Consider the following 27,687-nt stretch of genomic DNA (forward strand, 5'->3'; position numbering starts at 1 on the left):
TCTGCCGTTTGCAACGGATCAAATCAAGCCCATTGGGATCAAAGGGCTTCAGTCAACCCCTTCCACCCCCCTCCCCGTCGTGTATGGCAGCCCGGGCTGAGACAGCTTCCCAGGCACACACACAGCCGCACCCGAGTACTTCACAGGTCTTTAAAAGACCATTTGCTTGTAAATGAGGCTTTGGTTTTTTTCACCCCTTCATCTCCACTCTACTGGAAGAGTCACCACCCCGAAATTTTTTCTTAGCATCCCACCTCCCCCCCCTGAAAGTTGCCTCAACTGGTGGTGCCCCTAGATCAGACATAGTGAAGGGGCAACCAAGCAGTGGGTAAACTGAAAGAAAGACAAGGGTATTTAAAGGCACCCAAGGACTGCAAGAGGGTTGGGGGGAGGGCAGCTGTCGCAAGAGCAGAATTTGAGATTTCTTATATTTTTAATTTGATTCATGGCAGTTTGGATGGAATGTTTTTTCGAATTTCTTGTTGAGAGTTAAAGAATACATTTTCTGAACATTACCCAAAGCGCCGAGAGGCTATTCTGTTTGTTTCGCAGAGGCTTGCAAGACCAATACATCAGTGTAACCACAATTATAACGTAAGTCTGAGACAAGGGCCCTAGATATCATTTTGGGTGTGTTCCAACACATATCATTTTTTATCAAAGATTGTTGCCTTTACTTTTATTTTCACTGTTTATATCTGTGCGTATATAGTAGGACCTATGGAATAGATCTGAAGTACATTGTAGGAGAGTAGGGTCTACTTTCATATGGTCACCCCATTTTTTTGCTTTTTGCTTCACTGGTTTTCGAATTAATGTGGCTGTGGGCCTGCTAATCAGACCCACAGCCCTGCTGTTCTCTCTCTAAATTTCACACCATGTACTTTAGATACATCACCAATTGGGATTTGGGTCACTCTTGTGAGTACCTTAGTTACCCAGGGCATAAGTGCCCCCAAGGTCTACCAGGGGCTGCAGCATATCTTATGCCTCCACTGGCTGGCCATCCAAACTGACACAACTGGCTGATCACTCAGTTGGGGCAAGGTTGTGTAATCACCCCATGCTTAGGTATAGTATTCCTATACCTACCATTATATATAGACACATATGCACCTATAAGTCACTCCTATGGCAGGCCTTAACAATCCTGAAGGCAGAGTGCTTGGTTTTATGTGAGACGGTGCTCTAGCATGAGCTGAGCCTGTCTGCAGCTTTCGGAACCATTTCCTTATAGCTGTTCTATGATATAGCCTGTGGACATAGCCATACCATATACTCTTAAGTGCATTATTATCCTGACTGAAACTTGAAACAAAACTCTGGACCTTCGACTTCTACTCGACATAGAAGACTGAAAAATATCCCTTGTGGTCAAGGAGTGACCACCCTGTGCAAGCAGGCACCATCAAGCGATCAACGGTTCGCTTTGTCGACGCTCCCGCCGGAGTCCGAGCACAGAGCCTGACAAGACCCGGACTTCCAGACTTTCAACAGCCCGATCCACAGTAACAGCAGAGCTGAGACCCGTGGAGGCGACGAGAGACGTGGGACCGGCCATCTTGGAAAGCCAGCAAATTGCTTTCCGTGCAACTTCTGAGGCACCCTCGAAGTTGTGCATTGGGGATTGAGAAGCCCCAGCCCCGAGCACCAACTGCACCGAAGATCAGCCCAACACACTCCACGAGTTCTGCATGGGGCCCTTCTGCATTTTCCTGCTCGACGCGTCTGTCCGGTCACTTGCCCGTTGGCTAGTGGCCTCTGTGACGACGAACCTTTTGATTTACACCGCTAGTCTGGTTGCTCCAGACTGGCCCCTGCTTCCATGAAAAGGAGAAGCCCATCAGACCTTGCTGGTCTGATTAAGAAGCCATCTTCGATTCCTGCGTGGGTTGCCTTTGCCAAGGCTTGTTGACTCCAATCCGGAAGTCAACACCGCCAACAGCGAGAGCCTTCGTGGGACAGTCCGTATCCAGCTCCTGGTCGTCGTTGACACCTCCTGGTCCACGTAGCTGCAGAGACAAGCTTCACGACATCACCTGATTGCTTCGCGACATCGCCTGGTTCCTTCCTGGTCACTGGCTAGTGACCCAGACTCTGTCCCCTCTGCTTTCAGGTACTCTTCATCCTCGATCCGCCCTTGGATCCAACCGGACACTTCTCTCCTGGTCGCCTGCAGCATCTTTCTTCAAGACTCCATAGGAATCAGCGACGAAACCCGACACACTTTGACACCTATGCACCCGCTTCCTGTGGGTGAGGGAACGCGAGTATTTCGGTACTCCTGTGGGTATTGACTATCCTAGTGTCCTAGTTTCAAGTAGCTTTTCCCTAGTCAATCCGGAAGTGTCCTAAAAGAACTAGTTTCCAATTCTTTCGTTCCCATTCTAACTCTATGGTAACTTGCGTGCTTGTAAAGACACTGCACGCGCATCCCGTGGGCCTCCTACTTCCTATCCTTTGGTAGTACAGTGTAGCCCCAGCGATTCCCTAGGCCTATCCTTTGTTCGTGACATGGTGCTTACACTACTATTTTAGTATATGGTTCGAAGTGCCCCTAGGGCATTACTGTATTTTGTGCAACTTATTGTATTATAATTGAGTATCTTGTTATGTGCTTGTGCCTCTGACCTCATAAAGAGTTCAGAGGATTGTGTTAGAAATAAATACATATAAATTTTGATATACAACCTGTGTGGTGTCCTTTCACTTGGTATTAAAAGGGGTTACATATGGTAAAACAGCTGGCTTCACATGCCCTCTTTAGTTTAGCCTAAGACTGTTTTGTCCATGCTACCACTAGGATATCTGGTCTATAAGGTTGACTTTACAACCATCACCATAAGGGTTGTTTGGACTGGTGCAAGGTGCTCACTAGAATAGTGAACATCATATACCAGGCCAACTTCTCACATACATATGTATGACTTCGGTGTATATAAGCGATGTGACCGCTCAGTGGTGCTATACACGTGCACTATGTACCAGAAACATGCACTAGGTCTTTCAGAGATTAGACCCCAAAATGTAATTCTTTTTCACATACATGCATTGTATGTATTATTATAGCGCTTAGAGTCAGAAAGACAGACTTTGTGGTGGTCAGGGTGGCACAACTTCTCACATTGGTGTGCAGCGGTTGGGATATGAGCTTGCTGTTGTTTTACCAGTTGTAATCTTTGAGCTATCATTTGAAAGATAACATTAGGTACCATAGGTACATATAACAAGACTTAGAATACTTAAGTTCTACTGAACTTAGTTGTTGTAGACCAAAGGGCCTAGCACAACCTGACTACAACTCCTAGGGGGGTTTAGTAGATAACACTTAGTGTAGGTAGGTGCACACACCACACCTCACTAGAAAATGTCAACCACAGGTGAACCTAGTGTATCTCTACCTGTGGGAAGTGACCCTATCAGGGTACCCTCAAAATTTGACATACTCCGCTTCAGAGAACTGAGACACTTGTGTACCACAAGGAAACTGAAACAGGGTTCTAACCCTACCCTTCAGCACCTGATAGACCTCTTAGAAGAGTCTGAAGCTCTTAAGGCCTCAGGCACAGGTCCTACAGGGAATGCAGAAGGTATACCATCTTCAGAAGATGACCCCCCCCCATCCCAGAAGAAGAAGAGGAAGAGGAGGAGGAAGAAGAAGTTTCTGAGGAAGAGGTAGACAGCCAGGTCCCAGTCAGAAGACTTAGCCAGGCTAACCTAAGCCTACATGGGGCTGGAGAAGGGCTAGCCCTTCCCAGACCCAACAGTAGACTTAATCAGAGGTATAGGAGGGACAGATCTCACTCAGGTGAATCTCTCCACCCCAATGCCTCAAGAGGTTCTCAGAGGGGGATGACTTCCCCTCTAAGGAGAGAACACCAGGCTAGGATGAGGGAAGTCCAAATCAGAATAGAGAGGGAAGAACTTGCCCTAGCCCAAGCAAAACTTGCTTTAGCAAGGGAGCAAAGGTTGAGTGGATTAGATTCCACTGGTGGCAGCAATATCCCTAAGGATAAAGACAGGTCCTATGATAATAGACACCTGAGTAAGATTGTGCCCCCCCATAGAGATGGGGATGATATCCACAAATGGATAACTGCTTTGGAGAGGGCCTGCAAGGTACAGCAGATCCCCCCAAAGTCAGTGGGCAGCAATCTTGTGGCTCTACTTTGCAGAAAAAGGAAGAGACAAGCTCCTCACAGTTAGTGATGATGATGCTAACAATTACACTGTCCTGAAGAGTGCTCTAATTGATGGGTTTGGCCTAACCACTGAACAGTACAGGTTGATGTTCAGAGATACCCAGAAGACACAGACTCAGGACTGGACTGATTTTGTTGATTGTGCCACTAAGGCTCTGGAAGGCTGGTTGCTGGGAAGTAAAGTTAAGGACTATACAGGATTGTATAATTTGATCATGAGAGAGCAAACACTTAATTGTCAGAACCAGTTGTTGCACCAACACCTGATTGACTCAGATCTGACCTCTCCCCAAGAATTGGGAAAAAAGGCAGACAAATGGGTCAGAACCAGGGTTAAGCAGAAACCCCAGAACCAAGGTGGTGATCAGAAAAAGGCAGACCGAAAAGGTGGGGATCAGAAACAAAAAGACCAGAAGTCTTCATCAGGCCCCCAAAATTCTAATGAAGGGGGTCCCAAACTTCTAAGAAGAAGAAGAAGAAAGAAGGTCCAAAGAAACCTTGGTGTAATTATTGTAAATCTGCCTCTCACTGGTTTAGTGAGTGCACCAAGAAAGGTACAGCCCCTACTACTGTAGCCCCTAAGGCATCTGCACCCCCTCGTACAGTTAATAGTGGTAGTTCCCAACCCAAGGCTATAGTGGGGTTAACCATGGGTACTGAGATGGATTCTGGCCTAGTCAGGATACCAACTCAGGCTGTTCTTGTCTGTGATGTGGACATGGCTATGTCCACTACTGTGAGTCCCAGTACTCTGGGCAAGTACAGGTACACACCTTTAATCAATGACAAAGTGGCTCAGGCCTACAGGGACACATGTGGCAGTGTCACTATGGTGACACCTAACTTTGTGGATCCTGGACAGATTGTACTGGGTGGTAATTACCTGGTGACCAATGCAAGCAACGTCACTACTACACATAGTGTGGCAGTTGTTAACTTCTCCTGGGGAGGGGTAACTGGCCTCAAACAAGTTGTGGTAAGTGCAGACCTCCCAGTTGAATGTCTGTTGGGCAATGATCTTGAATCCTCAGTATGGTCAGAAGTGGAGTATAGGACTCATGCAGAGATGTTAGGCATTTCAGCTCATGTCCTTGCTGTGACCAGGTCACAGGCCAAAAAGTGCCAAACTGAACAGGCCTTGGATCCTGAAACTATGGACCAAGAGCCATCCAAGAGAAAGAGCAGTAGGGCTAAGGCAGTGCCTTCCCCCCTGCCCACCGGTGATGATCGATACAAAAGGGGATGATGGACGGAGCCTTTGAGCAAATCAAACACTCACCCCCAGTCAACTGATCTGGGTTTAATCCCTCACCATTCTTTAGCCCACTCAGCCACCCCATTTCAGACATGGCTATATGCAAATCAGTCTGACCCTGTGCCTCATGGGAACAGTGCAGCCCGAACTGCCAAGCCATGTCTTCCATGGACCGGAAACAAGCATCCTGGGACCAGTTTCGGATTCATAATCCTCATCAGCCAGGCTATCTTGAATCCAGTGGCCAAGTGAGCAAGGGACTCACGTCTGAGCATAAGTGATGATCAGCCTTCTCAGGAAGCTGATTGTGAGACCCCTGAAGGAACTGTCCTAGAAGAGCTTGAACCTGACCAGGTTGAGTTTCTTGGGACAGGGGGACCTTCAAGGGCAGACTTGAGGCAGGCTCAGTTAGACTGCCCCTCTCTTGAACCCCGCTGACAGCAAGCTGCTTCTGAGGCTGCTGGGAATGCTACAGGTACCCATAAAGTATACTGGGATGAAGGACTCCTTTATTCTGAGGGTAGAGACCCCAAGCCTGGTGCTTCCAGGATGTTGGTCATACCTCAGGCCTTTAGGGGTTTCCTTCTTACCTTAGCCCATGATATTCCCTTAGCAGGACATCTAGGCCAGAACAAGACTTGGGACAGGCTTGTCCCTCACTTTCACTGGCCCCATATGTCAGAAGATACTAAGGAGTTTTGTCGCTCCTGTGTGACCTGCCAAGCCAGTGGCAAATCAGGTGGCACAACAAAGTCCCCCCTTATACCACTACCTGTGGTGGGGGTACCCTTTGAAAGAGTAGGGATTTACATTGTTGGACCAATGGATCCCCAAACAGTCTCTGGGCACAGATTTATACTGGTGGTAGTGGTTCATGCCACCAGGTATCCAGAAGCTATTCCCCTAAGGACCACAACAGCACCTGTTGTGGCAAGAGCCCTCCTGGGAGTTTTCTCAAGAGTGGGCTTTCCAAAGGAGGTTGTCTCAGACAGAGGTGCAAACTTCATGTCTGGGTACTTGACTGCTATGTGGAAGGAGTTTGATATACAACCTGTGTGGTGTCCTTTCACTTGGTATTAAAGGGGTTACATATGGTAAAACAGCTGCCTTCACATGCCCTCTTGAGTTTAGCCTAAGACTGCTCCATGCTACCACTAGGATAGCTGGTCTATAAGGTTGACTTTACAACCATCACCATAAGGGTTGTTTGGACTGGTGCAAGGTGCTCACTAGAATAGTGAACATCATATACCAGGCCAACTTCTCACATACATATGTATGAGTTCGGAGTATATAAGCGATGTGACCGCTCTGTGGTGCTATACACGTACACTATGTACCAGAAACATGCACTAGGTCTTTCAGAGATTATGAATACATCAAATAGAGGGACGAGGAAAGGTTGTCCTATCTGTTCCCCGGAACTTAGTAGAGATTATCAAAAATGGATAGGACACTTGTTACCACTTATACCAAGAGAAATATGTTGTGAAATATATTGTGAAACCCTCATAAACGTTGTGTATAACGAGAAGCGGTATATCTTATTCTCCGCCCCACACAAACGTTTTGGCAGCAATCATCGGGTTTGACAAAATTGTGTATTGCCTAGCCTCGCCCGAGGCTTTCTCTGGTTTTTTCGTGGCAGTCTCCAGAGATAAAAAATTCGAATAACCCCAACAGAAAAGGCACAAAAAGGGGATAAAATAGTTTCCAACCGATTAAGATACTCTTTATTATTAGTATCGGTGGACAACTAGTTTAAAAGAAGTTGGTATGCTCGCTGGAAAATTAGGAATCCATAGCATATATTAGTAGTATTGACAAAACGTCGACATGTTTCTGCTCTGTTGGCCCGTGGGTCTAAGAGCATTCGTCAGGACAAAAAACAACAATAAACAGAGATCTACCTATCACTATTTGTGATGTAGGGGGGTAGAGGTGTAATTTACAATCTTACCCTTACGTGGTTCTATGTAGTCACCTGTAAATTTTAAGAAAAAGAGGGTTGGGGTCACTAGTGGCATTTTACCAAAGTGCGGTTAAAAAGAAGAAATGGAAAAACATTGTACCATTTTCATGTAAGCTCAATTGTGGCATGCTGTTTTAGGAAATTGAGAACAATAGGGACATGTTGGCGAGTAAATGGTGGCGACTTAATGCGACATGTAAATTGCAAGGAATGTGACATACCTCTAAATCAGGTGAACTTGAGTGTGCGAACCTGATAGAGAAAACGGGGATGATAAGTGTTCGGCACATTTACGTAATGGTAAGGAAGTCCGTCATACCACATGTGAGGTCTTACCTTAGTTGTGTTTAGAAAAAGGTTCCCTCAGGAGGTCCCAGGCTATAACAGTATCAGAGAATCAAGGTATTAGTCACTCTGGTGCTATAAGTTGTGGATGAGCGAGGGCGGTGGAGGGACGACTTACCCGCAGCGGAAATGTGTTCCGCGTCTTGTGCTGGCTCTGCCTCCTGGACGCCAAGAGCACGTTTCCAATGGCGTTTTAACTACGCTAATCATAGAGATAGAAATGAGACTTTTGTATACAACCAAAGAACAGCTTCAAACGTAATTATTAAAAATTTGTATGCCTAATAAGTAATTTATAGGTTATCTACATCATGGTCTCGTAATTATTAAGGCATTGAATCAAAGAAATTTATATTTGAAAAATATATATCCTTTGTAAAGGATACGGACTGTACCTGTTCCTTAGGGAGTACATTTGTAGACGGGATGAACTTAGAGTCTCATAGGGTTATGAGTGTCAGAACACTAAGTGGACTCTAAATTTTCAAATTAACAAACTGCTAGTATCAGCGTGCGAAGTGGTGCCAGCAAATATCATCATTTAAACCATATTTATTCGTCTTAAGGCGGTCCACCCAGCGTTGTTCTTTTTCGTACAACACTTTTTCAACGTTGGGTGTATTGTCTTGAACTTTTTCTATAACTGTCCACTTCAGGTCTTCAATACTATGTTTTTGTTCGATGAAATGTGCACATAGTTTGGTTGAGTTCTTTTTTAAGCGTATGTTGCTTTTGTGCTCACCTATGCGCAGTTTAACCTTTCTGCAGGTCATACCGATGTATTTTTTGTCACATGGACATGTGACCATGTAGATCACATGGGAAGAGTTGCAGTTGCTATGTTGTCGCTGGGTCCACGTGAATGTTGGTGACAATTGCAATGTTTTAGAAATGGATGTAGAAGTACAAGCTGTGCAAGAACCGCATGGGTAGTGGCCTGACACTGGAGCCATGTTTATGTTTCTGATCTGATTCGTTGGATTTTTCTGTTTTGGACGGGTATGAACCAGCATGTCACGTAGATTTTTTGTACGTCTATTTGCAAAACGGGGTTTTGGCCAGTTGAATTTGCCAGTGTTTACAATATGCCAATTCTTACTGATCAGTTTGTTGACCTGGTATGTTGCAGGGCCAAATGTGGTCACACAGGTTACGAGGTCCTTATTTTCAGTTTTTTCAAAAGATGTTAGAAGGTTTTCCCTCGGCTGGTTCTGGGCTCTTTTTTGGCATTTTAATATTGTGCTGTTTTTGTAGTGTCTTTGTTGTAATCTGATACTCAGGGCTCGTGATTGTGTTTGATAATCCTTTTTCTGACTGCAGTTCCTTTTTAAGCGCAAAAATTGGCTGTAAGGTAGGTTGTCTCTGAGCGGTTGAGGGTGATAACTTTTGTAGGACAACAAGCTATTTTTGGCAGTCGGTTTTCTAAAGGTTTTTGTCTCGATTTGGTTCTTCTCTGAAAAGATCGTGAGGTCTAGGAAGTCAATACTTTCCTTGTCAGCTGTGTATGTGAATCTCAACCAGGGATCACGTGTGTTAAGCCAGTCGACAAAAGTTTTCAGGTCTTGGTTATTGAGCCAAATCAAGAAGACATCGTCTATATAACGTTTCCAGTAAATGATACTGGAAACGTATGGGTTGGCAGTTGTGAGTACATGATGAGTTTCAAAATTACTGACGTAGAGTCCAGCCACCGATGGCGCAAAGGCACTGCCCATAGAGGTCCCATGGCTCTGTAAAAACAATTGGTTTTCGAATTCAAAATAGTTTTCAGTAAGTGCCATCCGGCAGCATTCCAAAACAAAGTGTCTGGGTGTTCTGAAATCCCAGTTCTCCATGAAAAGTACGTCTTCCAACATTTCCAGAGTCTCTTTTTGGGGCAGACTCGTATATAGGGATTCAACATCTAATCCCACCAGGAGCATCTTGGTGGGGTCAAAGGTTAGATCTTTCAGCTGATTCAACAGATCTCGGGTGTCTTGTACGGGTGTCTTGTAAATAGGCTGGTGTTCTTTTAACAAGTGGTTGGAGGAATTTGTCCGCAAATTTAGATAGGGGTTCCAGTGCTGACCCTATCCCCGACACAATTGGACGGCCTGGAGGAGGTATTCTGTTTTTGTGTGTCTTGGGGAGGGAGTAGAAATAGGGGATCTTAGGGTTCTCAGTTACTAGGAAATCAGCCTCTTTTTTGCTTATCCAGCCATTTGTTTCGGCTTCATGAACCATGATGGCAATGATTGTCTGTAATCTTGGTGTTGGATCAATTGTGACTTTGGTGTAAAATTTCTCATCCGCCAATAGATCAAGACATTGATTCATATAGCCTTCTTTTCCGAGGATAACTATACCTCCACCCTTATCCGCGGGTTTTATGACGATATTCTCATTTGTCTGAAGTTCTTCCAAAGCGATTCTTTCTGATCTCGTTAAGTTCTGGTTCGTGTCTTTTTTTGCGGAGACACGAACCTCCGCAAAAAATCAAACTACAGCCCACCGACAAACATGGTACCAGTAGAAATACTAGCCTTCGAACAAGCGGTCCTAACTGGAATTGATAACTTGGCAACTAATGTGCGAAGACCCTTCCAGAACTTAACGAGATCAGAAAGAATCGCTTTGGAAGAACTTCAGACAAATGAGAATATCGTCATAAAACCCGCGAATAAGGGTGGAGGTATAGTTATCCTCGGAAAAGAAGGCTATATGAATCAATGTCTTGATCTATTGGCGGATGAGAAATTTTACACCAAAATCACAATTGATCCAACACCAAGATTACAGACAATCATTGCCATCATGGTTCATGAAGCCGAAACAAATGGCTGGATAAGCAAAAAAGAGGCTGATTTCCTAGTAACTGAGAACCCTAAGATCCCCTATTTCTACTCCCTCCCCAAGACACACAAAAACAGAATACCTCCTCCAGGCCGTCCAATTGTGTCGGGGATAGGGTCAGCACTGGAACCCCTATCTAAATTTGCGGACAAATTCCTCCAACCACTTGTTAAAAGAACACCAGCCTATTTACAAGACACCCGTACAAGACACCCGAGATCTGTTGAATCAGCTGAAAGATCTAACCTTTGACCCCACCAAGATGCTCCTGGTGGGATTAGATGTTGAATCCCTATATACGAGTCTGCCCCAAAAAGAGACTCTGGAAATGTTGGAAGACGTACTTTTCATGGAGAACTGGGATTTCAGAACACCCAGACACTTTGTTTTGGAATGCTGCCGGATGGCACTTACTGAAAACTATTTTGAATTCGAAAACCAATTGTTTTTACAGAGCCATGGGACCTCTATGGGCAGTGCCTTTGCGCCATCGGTGGCTGGACTCTACGTCAGTAATTTTGAAACTCATCATGTACTCACAACTGCCAACCCATACGTTTCCAGTATCATTTACTGGAAACGTTATATAGACGATGTCTTCTTGATTTGGCTCAATAACCAAGACCTGAAAACTTTTGTCGACTGGCTTAACACACGTGATCCCTGGTTGAGATTCACATACACAGCTGACAAGGAAAGTATTGACTTCCTAGACCTCACGATCTTTTCAGAGAAGAACCAAATCGAGACAAAAACCTTTAGAAAACCGACTGCCAAAAATAGCTTGTTGTCCTACAAAAGTTATCACCCTCAACCGCTCAGAGACAACCTACCTTACAGCCAATTTTTGCGCTTAAAAAGGAACTGCAGTCAGAAAAAGGATTATCAAACACAATCACGAGCCCTGAGTATCAGATTACAACAAAGACACTACAAAAACAGCACAATATTAAAATGCCAAAAAAGAGCCCAGAACCAGCCGAGGGAAAACCTTCTAACATCTTTTGAAAAAACTGAAAATAAGGACCTCGTAACCTGTGTGACCACATTTGGCCCTGCAACATACCAGGTCAACAAACTGATCAGTAAGAATTGGCATATTGTAAACACTGGCAAATTCAACTGGCCAAAACCCCGTTTTGCAAATAGACGTACAAAAAATCTACGTGACATGCTGGTTCATACCCGTCCAAAACAGAAAAATCCAACGAATCAGATCAGAAACATAAACATGGCTCCAGTGTCAGGCCACTACCCATGCGGTTCTTGCACAGCTTGTACTTCTACATCCATTTCTAAAACATTGCAATTGTCACCAACATTCACGTGGACCCAGCGACAACATAGCAACTGCAACTCTTCCCATGTGATCTACATGGTCACATGTCCATGTGACAAAAAATACATCGGTATGACCTGCAGAAAGGTTAAACTGCGCATAGGTGAGCACAAAAGCAACATACGCTTAAAAAAGAACTCAACCAAACTATGTGCACATTTCATCGAACAAAAACATAGTATTGAAGACCTGAAGTGGACAGTTATAGAAAAAGTTCAAGACAATACACCCAACGTTGAAAAAGTGTTGTACGAAAAAGAACAACGCTGGGTGGACCGCCTTAAGACGAATAAATATGGTTTAAATGATGATATTTGCTGGCACCACTTCGCACGCTGATACTAGCAGTTTGTTAATTTGAAAATTTAGAGTCCACTTAGTGTTCTGACACTCATAACCCTATGAGACTCTAAGTTCATCCCGTCTACAAATGTACTCCCTAAGGAACAGGTACAGTCCGTATCCTTTACAAAGGATATATATTTTTCAAATATAAATTTCTTTGATTCAATGCCTTAATAATTACGAGACCATGATGTAGATAACCTATAAATTACTTATTAGGCATACAAATTTTTAATAATTACGTTTGAAGCTGTTCTTTGGTTGTATACAAAAGTCTCATTTCTATCTCTATGATTAGCGTAGTTAAAACGCCATTGGAAACGTGCTCTTGGCGTCCAGGAGGCAGAGCCAGCACAAGACGCGGAACACATTTCCGCTGCGGGTAAGTCGTCCCTCCACCGCCCTCGCTCATCCACAACTTATAGCACCAGAGTGACTAATACCTTGATTCTCTGATACTGTTATAGCCTGGGACCTCCTGAGGGAACCTTTTTCTAAACACAATTAAGGTAAGACCTCACATGGGGTATGACGGACTTCCTTACCATTACGTAAATGTGCCGAACACTTATCATCCCCGTTTTCTCTATCAGGTTCGCACACTCAAGTTCACCTGATTTAGAGGTATGTCACATTCCTTGCAATTTACATGTCGCATTAAGTCGCCACCATTTACTCGCCAACATGTCCCTATTGTTCTCAATTTCCTAAAACAGCATGCCACAATTGAGCTTACATGAAAATGGTACAATGTTTTTCCATTTCTTCTTTTTAACCGCACTTTGGTAAAATGCCACTAGTGACCCCAACCCTCTTTTTCTTAAAATTTACAGGTGACTACATAGAACCACGTAAGGGTAAGATTGTAAATTACACCTCTACCCCCCTACATCACAAATAGTGATAGGTAGATCTCTGTTTATTGTTGTTTTTTGTCCTGACGAATGCTCTTAGACCCACGGGCCAACAGAGCAGAAACATGTCGACGTTTTGTCAATACTACTAATATATGCTATGGATTCCTAATTTTCCAGCGAGCATACCAACTTCTTTTAAACTAGTTGTCCACCGATACTAATAATAAAGAGTATCTTAATCGGTTGGAAACTATTTTATCCCCTTTTTGTGCCTTTTCTGTTGGGGTTATTCGAATTTTTTATCTCTGGAGACTGCCACGAAAAAACCAGAGAAAGCCTCGGGCGAGGCTAGGCAATACACAATTTTGTCAAACCCGATGATTGCTGCCAAAATGTTTGTGTGGGGCGGAGAATAAGATATACCGCTTCTCGTTATACACAACGTTTATGAGGGTTTCACAATATATTTCACAACATATTTCTCTTGGTATAAGTGGTAACAAGTGTCCTATCCATTTTTGATAATCTCTTTCAGAGATTATACCCAAAAATGTAATTCTTTTTCACATACATGCATTTTATGTGTTGTTATAGCACTTAGAGTCAGAAAGACAGACTTTGTGGTGGTCAGGGTGGCAGGGGCGTGCCTGTGATGTGGGGGTTATGAAGTTGCTGCATTGTATTCTGGCGGTTAGTCTTGTGGCACCACGGTCGAGAAGGGTGTTTCTCCACTTTCTACTTGGCCCCAATTGTAGTGTTTGATGATAGGCTGACCTCCCCTAAATCTTGCATCCGTTTGAAACATATGTGACGCATGGACTTTAGACAAAGGGATGGAGGAAATGTCATTTGTTCTAAACATTTTGATGGAATGTTCTAGGAAGACTTGTACATGGATCGATTGGTGAAACTAACTTGTTGCATGAGTGGATTACACAATAGATTTCTCAACTTCTTTTCTGCCTTGAAGAAGTCCATTTGTGTATGGATGAAGCGCGTTGGCTGGTTTTTGCTCTGCACATATGAAGCAACCTTAAAGACAATCATTGACATAGCCAATAGGTCTCGCCTTTGGTACCTTACAAGTATTTAGTTATGCAGCACAATATCCTTGGTGCAACAGCATCAACTGTTGCATGGGTAAACACTTAAAAGGTCCCAAAGGCGAGACCTATTGGCTATGCCAATGCCTGTTTAATTAATTGTAATCATCCTGGTGCCTGTAGCCTGATATTTTCAAGCAGAGGAACAATCCTGTTTATACATAGAATTTAACATTCATGTCACCCAAAATATTTTTAGCTCATAGGTTTCCCGTCCTCCCCAACCCATTAGCATGCATATGGCCACACCGGAGCTCTGCAGTGTACATCCTCATTCTTCATTCTTCAGAGGGCTAACTAACTCACACTTTATTAACCTTACCCAAACACAGCCCAACAATTATGTCATTCCTACAGAGTCTTTCAGGTACCAGAAGGGTCCTGCTATACCATGCTCAAAAGACACTATAGAAGTTACAAGGCCCCATGTTGGACATCCTGCATGCAGTAGTTGCATTTTAGTGAACAGCACTTTGCGCAGTGGGGTTTTTGCGCCCATACTTACACTGTTAAAATCAAAACTACAAATCCCCAAATGTAAATGGATTTTGGCTAAAAAGGTACGAGTATCTAACTTGGGGAAGCTCGTTGGCAATAAGTATTAGAAAGTTGAAAAGCGAATCACTTCAGGTCTGAAAGAGATACCCGTCAGTCTCGCTTTGCAATCAGTGGTCGGAGTAGGCAGGATCGGAAGGGCACGGCGTACAGGTACGAGTATCTAACTTGGGGAAGCTCGTTGGCAATAAGTATTAGAAAGTTGAAAAGCAAATCACTTCAGGTCTGAAAGAGATACCCTTCAGTCTCGCTTTGCAATCAGTGGTCGGAGTAGGCAGGATCGGAAGGGCACGGCGTGCCCCTACTTCTTAAAATTTAAGCAATCCGTTCCCCTACTTTTCTGTTTCTTTTAAATGTGTCCCAGAACTGCAGAAATAGCAAAAGCTTATAGATAAGTTTCGGCCATTCATGGCCATGCGGGGACGGGCGGGTGGGCATAGAAGGAAAAGGACTCTGTCTCTCTCCCTTCTTGTCCAGGGAAGACAAGGACAGTGTCCGTTTCCGCTGTGCCACTGCTCCCATCTCTCTCACTTCTTCCACTTATTTTCTCTCTTTCTGGGTGGCTCCTTCTCTATGGCTGAAAACCGTGACTTTTACTCTCTCTTCCCTTTATTTGTTGCCCTGTGAAATGGATCCAAAAAAAGAAAGAAACCATTTTCCTGCAAATGTCTGTAATGTATTGAAGATGCTTCTCATAAAGAATTTAGTAGTTCTTTATTTGTAGGCTGATGATAAGCTGGGGGTACCAAGCGCCCAGGAGCACGAAGACCGATAGAGTTCAAACAGACACAACATAGTTCTGTACTAGAACATGAAGGGATCCAATAGCCTTATTAATTCCAATGTACATAAAAATAGACCTAACAGAGAAGAAATAGTGACATAGCATGGCACAATGTCTTTTTCTGACATTTTTCTATTCCAAAGGGCAGCCTCAGGCGGGAGAGAAAAATGGTTCAAAATACTAAAAATAACTAAATAAAGCAAGTCAGAGTGGTCGCAAAGTTGCCAGATTGGTTTTATTCACAACAAAACACATTAGGGCCCCTTTACAGAGTTTGCCAGTGAAGTGCCACTTTTGTTTCCTCTTTCTTTAAACAACGGGGCTTATCTACAAAGAAGTGACAGAGCGCAGTGCTACCCTTCTTGTCTTAACGCCACACTCGGCCACTTCTGAAATGCAGGGCTGAACCGTATTTACAACAATACAGTGCAGCCCTGCATTTCCCCCTGCGCTGGTGATAATTTCAGCTTCCTATCGCCAATGCAGTCACCCTTGCACCATAGTGAAAATCTGCCTGCGTTGCAGCGGAATGATTGTAGAATTATGCAGCAAGAGAGAACAAAACTATGCCACAGTTTTGACTAAATTATGCAGCAAACAAAGTCTACAGCATAATGCGGTATATTTTCTGGTACTTTATTATTTTTACATTTTTCTACATTACATACTAAAAGTCTCTGCAAATATTTTGCCTCATTAGTACCAGTGTAACAGTCAAATGCAGCAGTGAGAAAGGTTACCAGTCAATCTTTGCAAAGGGCCCTCCACTTCGCAGCAACACAAGTCGCATTTTTTTGTAACTTTTGATCCATTTGAGCTACAAACAATTTATTAGTTAAAATCATCAGATTATGCAGCAGATGGTGTATTAAGTGGCAAATATGGCAGATTGTATAAGATTCAGTCAGGAAAATCCTTTTCTGAAGAATGTGCGCACTGTATACTTGGAACTAATCCTGTTCCTTATTGTTTTATTAACACTTTCATTCAAAATAAATCCAACTTCAAGAAGTTATTTTCGAAATCTTTTCTATTCCCAAGATTATAAAATTCTTTCATCTCTGGGATTTTTTTGAAAAGCATTACTTTTTCTATTTGTCAGTGGATATTCCATCAATGCCACAAACCCAATGCATTTCGGGTCAATCAAATGGACCCTTCTTCAGGGGTCTAAAGGAATAAACAGTAAACAAAAAACTAATCAGTTCTATACGATAATGGATATGCTTTGATCTTATGTACATTATTACAAGTCATTGTCAATAAAGTTAATACAAAATATCAGGTTGAGGCATTCTAATGATTATTGCATGATTTCATAAAGTGATTTGATTATAAAAAAGAAGAATTCATTATACTTTTTTACAATGACCTAAACAACCGTTATTGTGCATGGTATTGTCTTGTGTGATTGATTTAGGAAACATAAATCTGACTAAACAATTCTATAATACGAATAGTGAAAACTTCACGAAATAGCCCTTACGGGGACTCACTATTAGATGACATGTTGTAAAACACCACATATATACGGTTACTTTGTATCATGCAGTTAGTCTTGGATGTAGTGAGTTAATATCAAGATGGGTTTTAAAGTGCTGCGTTAATACATTCAACCGTATTAAGATGGTTGGAAGGTAGGTTACCGGAATGTTAAGGGTTCGTATTATGCAGTTAGTTTACGCTGTTTTTATCGACAATATGATATCCATGTTACGAAGGGTGACCAGTTATGGTCTTTATACTGAGTGGAGTTAGCGGCATAAGGCTCGTAAAGATTAACATCACTCTATTCAAAATAGTGCGGTATGGCTAAATATCGTAACGTTTGATAACAACCGTTTTCTATTCTTTGGCTTGACATATATAGGCCAGTAGATTCAAAATGGATAATAAACATGCATTTATCTGGTGCTTACCGCGTGGAGTCTTTGATGAGAAAGTATTCAATTTCCGTGTTTTCGCTACTCGGGAAAAAAGTTTGACCACGAGATTGTTTTCGAATGCAACAGCGCGCAGTGAACGCTGAGTTTTACGTTCGACGTGATTCGTGTAGCGATCACGTGTTCAGCGGTTTGTCGTATCTTAAAGGGGTATGTGTGTGAAAATAAAGAGATTCGCATTAAAGATATAAAACTTTGTGATTTACGTGCGATATAAAAAAAATGGATGGAGTGTTTGTGTGTCTCATTATGAAACTCTTCCTTATACTAGTAAAGTGTGATAATATCAGCAATAACAATGTTATCTATGGCTTGCATAATATACTGTTAATTACAATTGTAAACCTATAATAACTATTATTCAGTGACAATTAGAATCATAAAAAACAAGTAAGTTCAATACGGTCATTTAACCCCGTGGGTTGTAGAGAATTTAATATCTTTCTCCAAAGAAATTCAGATTTAGTAGCTGTTTAAATGGATCAATCGCAGGTCGAATGTTTAATTGTTCCAATATAGTGAACCTGAGTTGTGACATGTTATGTCCAGCTTCTTGCCAGTGCATCGCAACTGACGATTTTTCATTTTTCAGTCTTATGCTACTTTTATGCTCAGTCATTCGGACTTTCATTTTCCTCTCTGTAATGTCGACATATGGCAGAGCCATAAATAGGTGGAAAACATTTGCAAACTGGGATATTTTGTCATTCATGTTTGAACTGCTCATGTGGAAAAAGGGAGGAGAAAGGGCTGATGATGGAAACTGCATGGCTCAGAGACAAATGGCTTGTACTTCCACTTTTAAGTGTATTTGGGACATATGTGATTGGAAACGTATCCCACACTTTGTGAATACATTTTAATGTCAATAACTCATATTCAACCTTTAATAAACATGTGTATCCCTTGGTTGAATTAAATAATGGAATACATTGTAATTGGCCAGTGAAATACCAAACAAATACTACAAACTGGGATGTTTTGCTCTTTCTGGCCACACCTCCGCCCACTGACCCAGTCCATGGGTTATTCCCGCCCTCTGATTTTCCGCCCACAGTTCCCCTACTCCCCCTCCACCCCCACCCCACTTTGACACTGACTGCAATGACTAAAGCCGGGTGGATAGTAGAGAGGTAAAACGTATTTACGCAAAAATGACTGATCTGCAGTGTAAAGTCCTCCCTTACCTCTCTTCCCGGGGCCTGCGCAGTTTTAAGGCTGAAGGGTTTTGTTGTTCGAGGACGGCCACGCCAGCAGCTGGCTGGAAGTAAACACTGCGGCAGTCAGAGCGCTCTTCGCCTCAGGGACTGGCTGGAACGTCTCGCGGGCGCTTCCTCGGTGTGGCTTTCACTTCACTTTACTCGCTTCCTGTTGCTGTGGGTTTGTTTCTCCGGCTGCACCTGGGCGAGCAGCTCCAAAGGCTGATTTACACGGCGATAAGGGAGAACTGAAAGAAATTAAAAAGAAACACCATCACAAAACAGCTTCAGTCGGTCGAACCCAAACCACGACGGATTCCATGCATGCCGCTTAAAATACTTTGTTTGACTCGTCTCTTAAACATTTGTGTTTATGTTCAATGACTCCAGATAAACCGTAGACTTGAAGACGAAGTTTATCAATAAGTGACAGATTTGCATATCCGTTACTAATACCGATCCATGGCATGGGGCTGTGTGACTATTAATACGAACATGGATACAATTACAACTGATGCCTGCTATAATCACTGCCTGCCAAAACGGGGTTTGGCACAAATCCAGCTCTCCTATCTAACATACACGAAACATGGGGTTGGGTTGCCTTCAGTCCGGTTTGACTCGAAAACAACTGAAAGGTTGCACCGTGGCTTCAGGGACTCATTCGGCCAGCCCTGTATTATCAGTTAAAGTAAACACTCCTAGCACTTTCAGTTTTCCGATTTATGAGTACGACCTTCAAGCCCCATTAGAGAAAGATGTGACTTAAAATGTTGGCGCAGGCTAGTGATGTCACCGCGCTGACAATGGACCAATTGCAGGGGCGAAACCCAGACCCCCCACGCATCCCCGTGGTGCATGTCGGGAAAGGGGGCGCCGTTCAGGGGACAATCTAAGGCTCATGGAGGTCGAGTTAAGAGTCTCTGAGGCCCCATTATCTCGTGTAACTACATGGACCAATTAGTAGCCACTCTAGGACCTGGGGCGTGGCGAGATTGATCATGTCTGAGGGAACACCTGCCCACACGGTGTCCTACATTTTATTTTTTCTGGGGGTCAGGCTTTGTTAGTAGGGTCTAAAGGAACAGTGGCCATCTTTTGGCATAATGTGTTCTCAGGTCTGGAGAAAGTTTAATAGAGAATTTTTCTGCGTCTGTATTGGACATTAAACGGCAACTTTTAGGAAACAGAGCTACCACGTTGCCCAGTTTAATAAACGAGAAGCTCACACAGCCCCAGATTTTTGTCTTTGCAGCCTGAGATTTGTAATCCTTTTGTTCCCATTCATTGTTAAATATGAACTACGGTTTCAAGAATGAAAAGGAAAAGAAACCTCTACTGGATGGATTATTCACGCATAGAACTGTGAGACTTGATATCTCTGTAGCATCTTTTTTTACTATTCAAGAAATCCAATTCAACAGGTTAGGACTCTTAAACAATCATTAGCAAGGTGAACAGGTCTGCTTTTGATATGGTATCAGATGCAACTAAAGGCGCCACGACTATGTGTGGGGGTGTCTCTGCATAAGGTGACCAGATGGTTCCATATTAGAGACTCGACTTTTCCTTCCCTGAATTTTGCTTTAACATAGTGCATTCTAGGAATTGTAGTCTTGGTTGATTTTCATTGCACCAATTGGACTAACACAACTAATAACAATGATATGTAAAAGCAAAGTCCAAGAATGAAAAAGTGGTATCCTGGTGTCATGAAGCCACCTGGTCACCCAATCGCATAGCTGCCAAGTATCCCAGGTTCATGCGTATTATTATTATTATAATATAATATTTGTAGAGTACGCAGCTATCTATGTATGGGCTTCCCGGCGCTGCCTGCAAACAAGTGAGAGCCCGTGAAGGATTTAATCGGATTGGGTGAAAAGGTGACTTTTCAACTGTTTCCTAAAGCTGAGTACATTTGTGTCTGACCTTAAGTAAATCAGGAGAGTATTCCTGAGTTTTGAGAAGTGCAGCTTGTGCCTGACCTTATCAATAGAAGATTGGCCACTGCATGGCTGCACATCAAGCAGAAGAATGGCATATGGTTGTCTGCCTGGCTGCATTGAGCCCAGAGAATCGGCCTGGGAATGGCTGCACAGAACATAGTGAATCAACCTGTACGGGGCTCAGCTTTTCTTACCATGAGCAGGCCTTTGCCTGTGACAGCCACTCCATCTACTCAAGAAATGCAGAAGATCACTGGGGACTGTACTGAAGCAGCACTGCCAGATCCACGCCTGCCATGCAAGCTTAGGGTGTGCACCATAAATATCAAATCCACAATATTGGTGAAACAGAATACCATGGATGAAATATTGGAAATAAATAGATAAGTAACTCTAGAATTTCGATACCTAACTCCACCTATATGTATCTATGCAGTACATATATCTTCAAGGTATGTAGGTGTGGAGAGAATAGTACATCTTTACTTCTATATATGCACTCACAGACAACAGAAATGGCTATGGACCTGGGAGGTACAATAATAGGGAACTATGGAAGGGGAGCTTTGGTGTCAACTCTTTAACCTCTTAGCACAGGTTTTTTCCTAGGCGCATCCGGTGTGTCCCCCCCATATTTGCTTTCCAGTGTTTCCCCAAGGCAATCACTGCCAACGATTTCTAGAGTACCAATGTTACTGACTCCAGGAATTATTCCTTTTAGTGGGTAAACTCGAGCTGAGACCTTGAACTTACAAGTGGCTCTACAGAAAATCAAGGCTGAGAAAGGCAAGTCCAGGGAAATTAAGAGGGAGAAGCTGAGATTATCTTACCAGGAGCAAGAGACAAGGAAGTAGGAAAGACAGGAAGAATGGAGCCATGAGGAGAGACACAAGCATTTGCAATGCAATAGGTCTCGCATTAGGAACGTTTGAGCTATTAGTATTGAAAATGATTTTTTTTTATTTATGTGTTTGTTTTAAAAATAGCAAAATTAATAGCTTTGTCATTTACAATGCCAATAGTTATAACTTTTGCAAATGTGCCACCTATAGCATTTGTAATGCAATATGTGTTGTATTTACGTGACTTACATGTATTGATATTACAAATAACAATGGTTTTTAATTTTTTTAAATAATTAATACTTAAATAAAAGTTATTGTAATTTATAATGGCAATAGATTAAACTTTTGTAAATAATTTATGAAGATTATGTTCAGTTATTTTATTGTGACGAAAATCCAAGAACAGGAGTGAAATATTAACATCTTTTTGTGACATTTCTAATAAAGCTTGAAACATTGAGAGAACATATTTGAAGCCGTTGTTGTTGAATCGTTGCACAAATTGATGCTGTGGTGGCGACGAGTGATGCTGTGGCGTTCAGTGATGCTGTGGTGGCGCATAGTGATGTTGTGGTGCCCCTGAGTGATGCTGTGGTGGTGCTGAGTGATGCTGTGGTGATGCAATAGATAGAGTGAGTGCAAGAGATAGATAGAGTGAGTGCGATAGATAGAGGGAGGGTGATAGATAGAGGGAGGGTGATAGAGTGAGGGCGATCGATAGATAGAGTGATGGCGATAGATAGAGTGAGTGCGATAGATAGACAGATAGAGTGAGGGCGATAGATAGAGATAGGGGGATAGATAGATAGAGTGATGGCAATAGATAGAGTGAGGGCAATAGATAGAGTGAGGGCGATAGATAGCGTGAGGGCGATAGATAGGTAGAGAGAGTGAGGGCGATAGATAGAGTGAGGGGTATAGAGTGAGGGCGATAGAGGGTGGAACAAAAAAAAACATGAACATGAAATGTAAAATTAACACAACATTGGACAGGAAGGAATTTTTCATAATTCAAAATGTATGGAGTTAAATTAAGAGAAAGGGGTAGTAAGAACGAAACTGAAAGGCAGAGGGAGGAAGCATTAAATATGCCAGAAGGAAGAACGACCGGCCAGTGCAGCGATTGAAGAAAAGCCAAGTGGGCCTGCTGGAGGAAATAAGGCTGCAACAGCGTGCTGAGAGGAGGAGCGCGAGAGACCTCCGGCAGCTGCTGTCCTTATAGCGTGAAGATAGTAAACATGCTGTGGAAATAATAGATCAGCCTGGATGCTGGTGCATTTTCTATTGTTTAAAAAAAATATTTAATAAACAAACAAACAATTATCATGTACCCAGAAAAGGGAGAGAGGAGGGACGCGGGATGAGAGGAGGGACGGGGAGGGGGTGGGGGCGGGAGCAGAGGTAAGACAGACACTGAGCACATTAATGAGATTTTTTAAAGGGAATGAGCAGCAGCTTGTAAGCAAGAAACTGGTTTTATATAGCGCAAACTACACCTGAAAGTATCTGGTGCTTTATATGAGCACCAGTTGCGTTATAGACGGACAAATTCATTTGAAACATGTAATGGCGTTGTAAATGACAATGTCTTTTACCCCCTGCTGACCCCCGCATACAGACATACATAGAAACCGCACTACAAACGGGCACGCATTGCATGCACACGCTGAGAAACACACAAACCCCGTGAGACAGGCACACTAATACATAGAGACACCAATGGTAGGGATGGAGTATTGTTGGTGCAGCAGGGTGAAAGGGGGGTAAGAAGCCCAGTAAGCCCCAAACATTACTACCCAACTTGGGGTGAAGGAGGTATTTACGCCTTGAATTAGAGCCCATGGCCCTCTTGCTACATGACTAATGGAGGTGGAGGGAGAAAGGGTGAATAACATTGGGCTGGATCATGCCCAAATTGCACACACAAAAAGTAAACTCGATGAAGATGCTGACAGCTGCTAACAAATGAGAATTGACCAGGTTGTGACATGCGTAGGGTTGTGTAACTGATGCTTGGTAGTGGTACATTGTCCCATTCCATGTTTAGCAGCTCTGCTCATTAATGTCTATCTCCACGGCCCGGTGGTGCTTGCAGTGCCCCGGTTCAAGTGTAGCATCAGTGCTGGCGCTGTATAATCAAACATGCATCTCCACTGCCCGGCAGTACTGGTGCTGTCTTAGTAAACGTATATCTGCACTGCAGGATAACACTGGCACTGTACCCATGACGTGTGTACCACCTCAGCTGGGTAGGTTATTCATTTTTCATTAAACATATATCTGCCCTCCTGGGCAGTACCTGTACTGGTCATTTCCACTGCTGAGCATAAAATTAGTTGTCTAACCATTAGGCTGGTCGGATGGTGGTGTTTGCCTGTTAGAAGCGTGCACTGATAGCTGCCGGTGTGTATGCCTGGGGGAACCGTGCACTGACGGCTGGTGATGTGTATGCCTAGTAAAAGCGTGCACTGACGGCTGGTGGTGTGTATGCCTAGTTAAAGCGTGCACTGACGGATGGTGGTGTGTGCCTGGTGGAAGTGTGCACTGACAACTGCTGGTGTGTTTGCCTAGTGGAAGCGTGCAATTATATCTGGTCTTGTGTATGCCTGGTGACAGCATGCACAGAAGGCTGGTGGAGTGTGCCTCTTAAAACGTGTAGACAGCTAGTGGTGTGTGTGTGTCTGGTGAAAGTGTGCACTGACGGCTGGTGGTGTGTGCCTGGTGGAAGCCTGCACAGACGGCTAGTGGTGTGTGTGCATGCTGGAAGCGTGCACTGACAACTGGTGGTGATGGCATGTGGTGTGTGTGCCTGGTGGAAACGTGCACTGATGGCTGGTGATGTGTGTGTGCCTGTTGGAAATGTGCACTGATGGCTGGTGGTGTGTATGCCTGGTGGAATGGTGCACTGACGGTTGGTGGTGTGTGCCTGGTGAAAGTGTGCACTGATGGCTGTTGGTGTGTATGCCTGGTGAAAGTGTGCACTGACGGATGGTGGTGTGTATGCCTGGTGAAAGTGTGCACTGACGGCTGGTGATGTGTGTGCCTGGTGGAAGCATGCACTGACGTCTGGTGGTATGTGTGCCTGGTGGAAGCGTGCACTAAAGGCTAGTGGTTTGTGTGCATTATGGAAGCATGCACTTACTGGTGATAATAGCTTGTAGTGTGTGTCTAGAGGAAGTGTGCAGTAATGGCTAGTGGTGTGTGTGCCTGGTGGAAGCGTGCCCTGATGGCTGGTGATGTGTGTGTGTTGGAAACGTGCACTGATGGATGGTGGTGTGTATGCCTGGTGGAAGTGGTGGAAGTGTACACTGATGGTTGGTGGTGTGTGCCTGGTGAAAGTGTGCACTGATGGCTAGTGGTGTGTGTGTATGGTGGAAGCATGCACTGATGGCTGTTGGTGTGTATGCCTGGTGAAAGTGTGCACTGACGGATGGTGGTGTGTATGCCTGGTGAAAGTGTACACTGATGGCTGATGATGTGTGTGCCTGGTGGAAGCATGTACTGACGGCTGGTGGTGTGTGCTTGGTGAAAGCGTGCACTGACGGCTGGTGGTGTGTATGCCTAGTAAAAGTGTGCACTGACGGTTTTTGGTGTGTGCCAGGTGGAAGCGTGCACTGACAACTGCTGGTGTGTGTGCCTAGTGGAAGCGTGCAATTATGTCTGGTGGTATGTATACCTGGTGAAAGCGTGCACTGAAGGCTGTTGGAGTGTGCCTGTTAAAACGTGCACTGACAGCTAGTGGTGTGTGTGTGTCTGGTGAAAGTGTGCACTAACGGCTCATGGTATGTGTGCCTGGTGTAAGCGTGCACTGACTGCTAGTGGTGTGTGTGCATGATGGAAGCATGCACTGACTGGCGATAATGGCTTGTGGTATGTGTGTCTAGAGCAGGGGTCTTCAAACTGTGGGGCACAGTGTCACTTCTGCCCTGGCCTCCAGGGCTTCAGCCACCCTCCTCCCCCATCCTGTGTCTCAGCCCGGGCTGCTGCAGTGCAGCTCGCGCTCCTGGGGCCTCGGCGGGGCAGTGTCTGGAGTCTTATCTCCGGCCCGAGTTTTTCACAGGTCTTTAAAGACCATTAGCGTATTTACATGCCTTTGTTAACTCATTACCAAAGCTTAGTTTTTTTATGGTTCCAGTACCCCCTGGGTCCCCACTCTGCCTATTCATTACATTTGTATTTTTACACTTACTGCTGTAGTGTGGGAATGCATTTAATGAAAAGAAATATAAAGTTGGGTTGCCAAAAGAAACATGCCTGCTATGTGTTGTTTAAAGATCCTGCAGAGACCTGCTCTTGACACTAAATTGAGTTATAAATAAAAAAGTATGTATTAATTAGTTATGTGACTTTTCTGTCTTTATTCTCTTTAATTATTAGTCATGGATCATTGAGGCATCCCTGGAACACAATTAAAAGTGCTTTTATATTTATATTTGCTGTTCTAAGTATTCACAGATAAGTGCAAAAAATACAGCTGTAGGTGACTGCTTATTTCTGGGCCATCAAAATAATGAGCTGGTAACCCTAATCATTAGTCTGGAAGTTTGTTGCAGGATCAGCACATTATTTATTTCCTCCACCCTCGAACCCTGATTAAGTCCATTATAGCAATAGTTTAACTTATATCTGAAACCCTACGCTTCAAGTTTTTGGGAATGCACCCTGCTTTCAGACTATTCACTTCTCATTCTCGCCTTCACTTTCACGTTCACCCTACACTCCCAGCGATCACAATGCACTCACACTGATCACCATGCACTCATAGCGATCACCATGCACTCATAGCGATCACAATGCACTCACACTGATCACAATGCACTCACACTGATCACCATGCACTCACAGCAATAACAATGCACTCACACTGATCACCATGCACTCACACTATTCACCCGCTCACCCTGCACTCACACTGATCACCATGCACTCACACTGATCACCATGCACTCACACTGATCACCATGCACTCACAACATTCACCCACTCACCCTGCACCTACAGTGATCACAATGCACTCACACTGATCACAATGCACTCACACTGATCACCATGCACTCACAACATTCACCCGCTCACCCTGCTCTCACAGTTGTCACTCTGCACTAAAAATTCGCTTGCATTGTTCACTCTGTACCTCACCCTGCAGTCACACTAGCACACTTCTCACCCTGCACTCATGTGACACTTCCCCCTCTTACTGCTCAATCTGTAGCTCTCTCAAACTAGGCCATCACTAACCATGCACTTATTCGTCCCACTCTGCACTTACAGCCGAACCCAAATTCATATGGTCACCTCACTCACCCTGCAGTCACTCCTTTTACCCTACTCTCACACTGTTGCATTGCTCACCATGCAGTCACATGGGCACTCTTGTCACCCACACAGTGCAGAAGGTTAAAGTGCCTGGTACAAAGAAGATGTACCACACACATCATAGAACTGAGTGCGAGTAAACTATGAGTAGCGCTATAAAAGAAATGAAATGTTTGTCAGACAGGTGCTATGGAGAGATGAGGTGTATTGTTGGTGAGTGGTAGTGAGGGAATTCATGGAGAAGGTGGAAAGACTGTTGCACCGTGTGCGACCAGTGCTTGGAAAAGCCCTGGCTGGGAGTGTTAACCCCCCCCCCCCGAAGTTCGGGTCTAGTGGATTCCCCTGCTTCTGCCTATTATTTACATTTGTAGTGCGCTACTGTTTCCAAAAGGTGTCCTGGGGCTAATAACCATCTGCCTGCAATGTGAGAGTGGGATCCGGGGTTGGAAGAGGAGAGAAGAGAGGGATGGAAGGAAGGGGGTAAGAGGAAAGGGGCATGGGTAAACTGCTTAACTCTGCTCAAGACCGCCATAGTTTCAATGCACCCTTGCTGCTCCCGGCCATGGCCAGGTGAGCTTCTAATGTGGCAGCGCATATTCCTGCGGATTCGGAGGCCCTTCACAGAGGTTGACTAGACATCTTGCTGATGTTAATTGCTGTATTTTGGTTATAAACTGGTACTGATGGGGTGAAATCTTTCCTCAGTATTACTGTGTTTAAAAAAATTCTAAATAATAAAGCAATGCTACCCCAAAATACGCAGCATCACAGAACATTATTTACATTTTCGACTCACACAATTTAGTCAAGCCTGTAGCATAATTTGGTCCTCACCTTCCTCATAAC

General features: G+C 43.9%; 1 protein-coding gene across 8 annotated transcripts in view; it reads right to left on the bottom strand.

The window, feature by feature from the left end:
- The window catches only part of LOC144808497 (adenosine deaminase 2-like), a 405,785-nt gene that overhangs the window by 270,740 nt on the left and 107,358 nt on the right, over window positions 1–27,687 (bottom strand). For 4 of the 8 annotated variants that reach the window (XM_078673638.1, XM_078673643.1, XM_078673642.1 and 1 more), the window contains exon 1: window positions 18,720–19,472. The gene's annotated coding sequence lies outside the window, so the exon portion shown is untranslated. Of the gene's footprint in view, window positions 1–18,719; window positions 19,496–27,687 lie in introns of those variants that run through there. The other 4 variants (XM_078673640.1, XM_078673641.1, XM_078673637.1 and 1 more) reach the window with 3 other exon arrangements.

This window comes from Lissotriton helveticus, chromosome 1_1, assembly GCF_964261635.1.
Source record: "Lissotriton helveticus chromosome 1_1, aLisHel1.1, whole genome shotgun sequence".
Classification (NCBI taxonomy): Eukaryota; Metazoa; Chordata; class Amphibia; order Caudata; family Salamandridae; genus Lissotriton; species Lissotriton helveticus.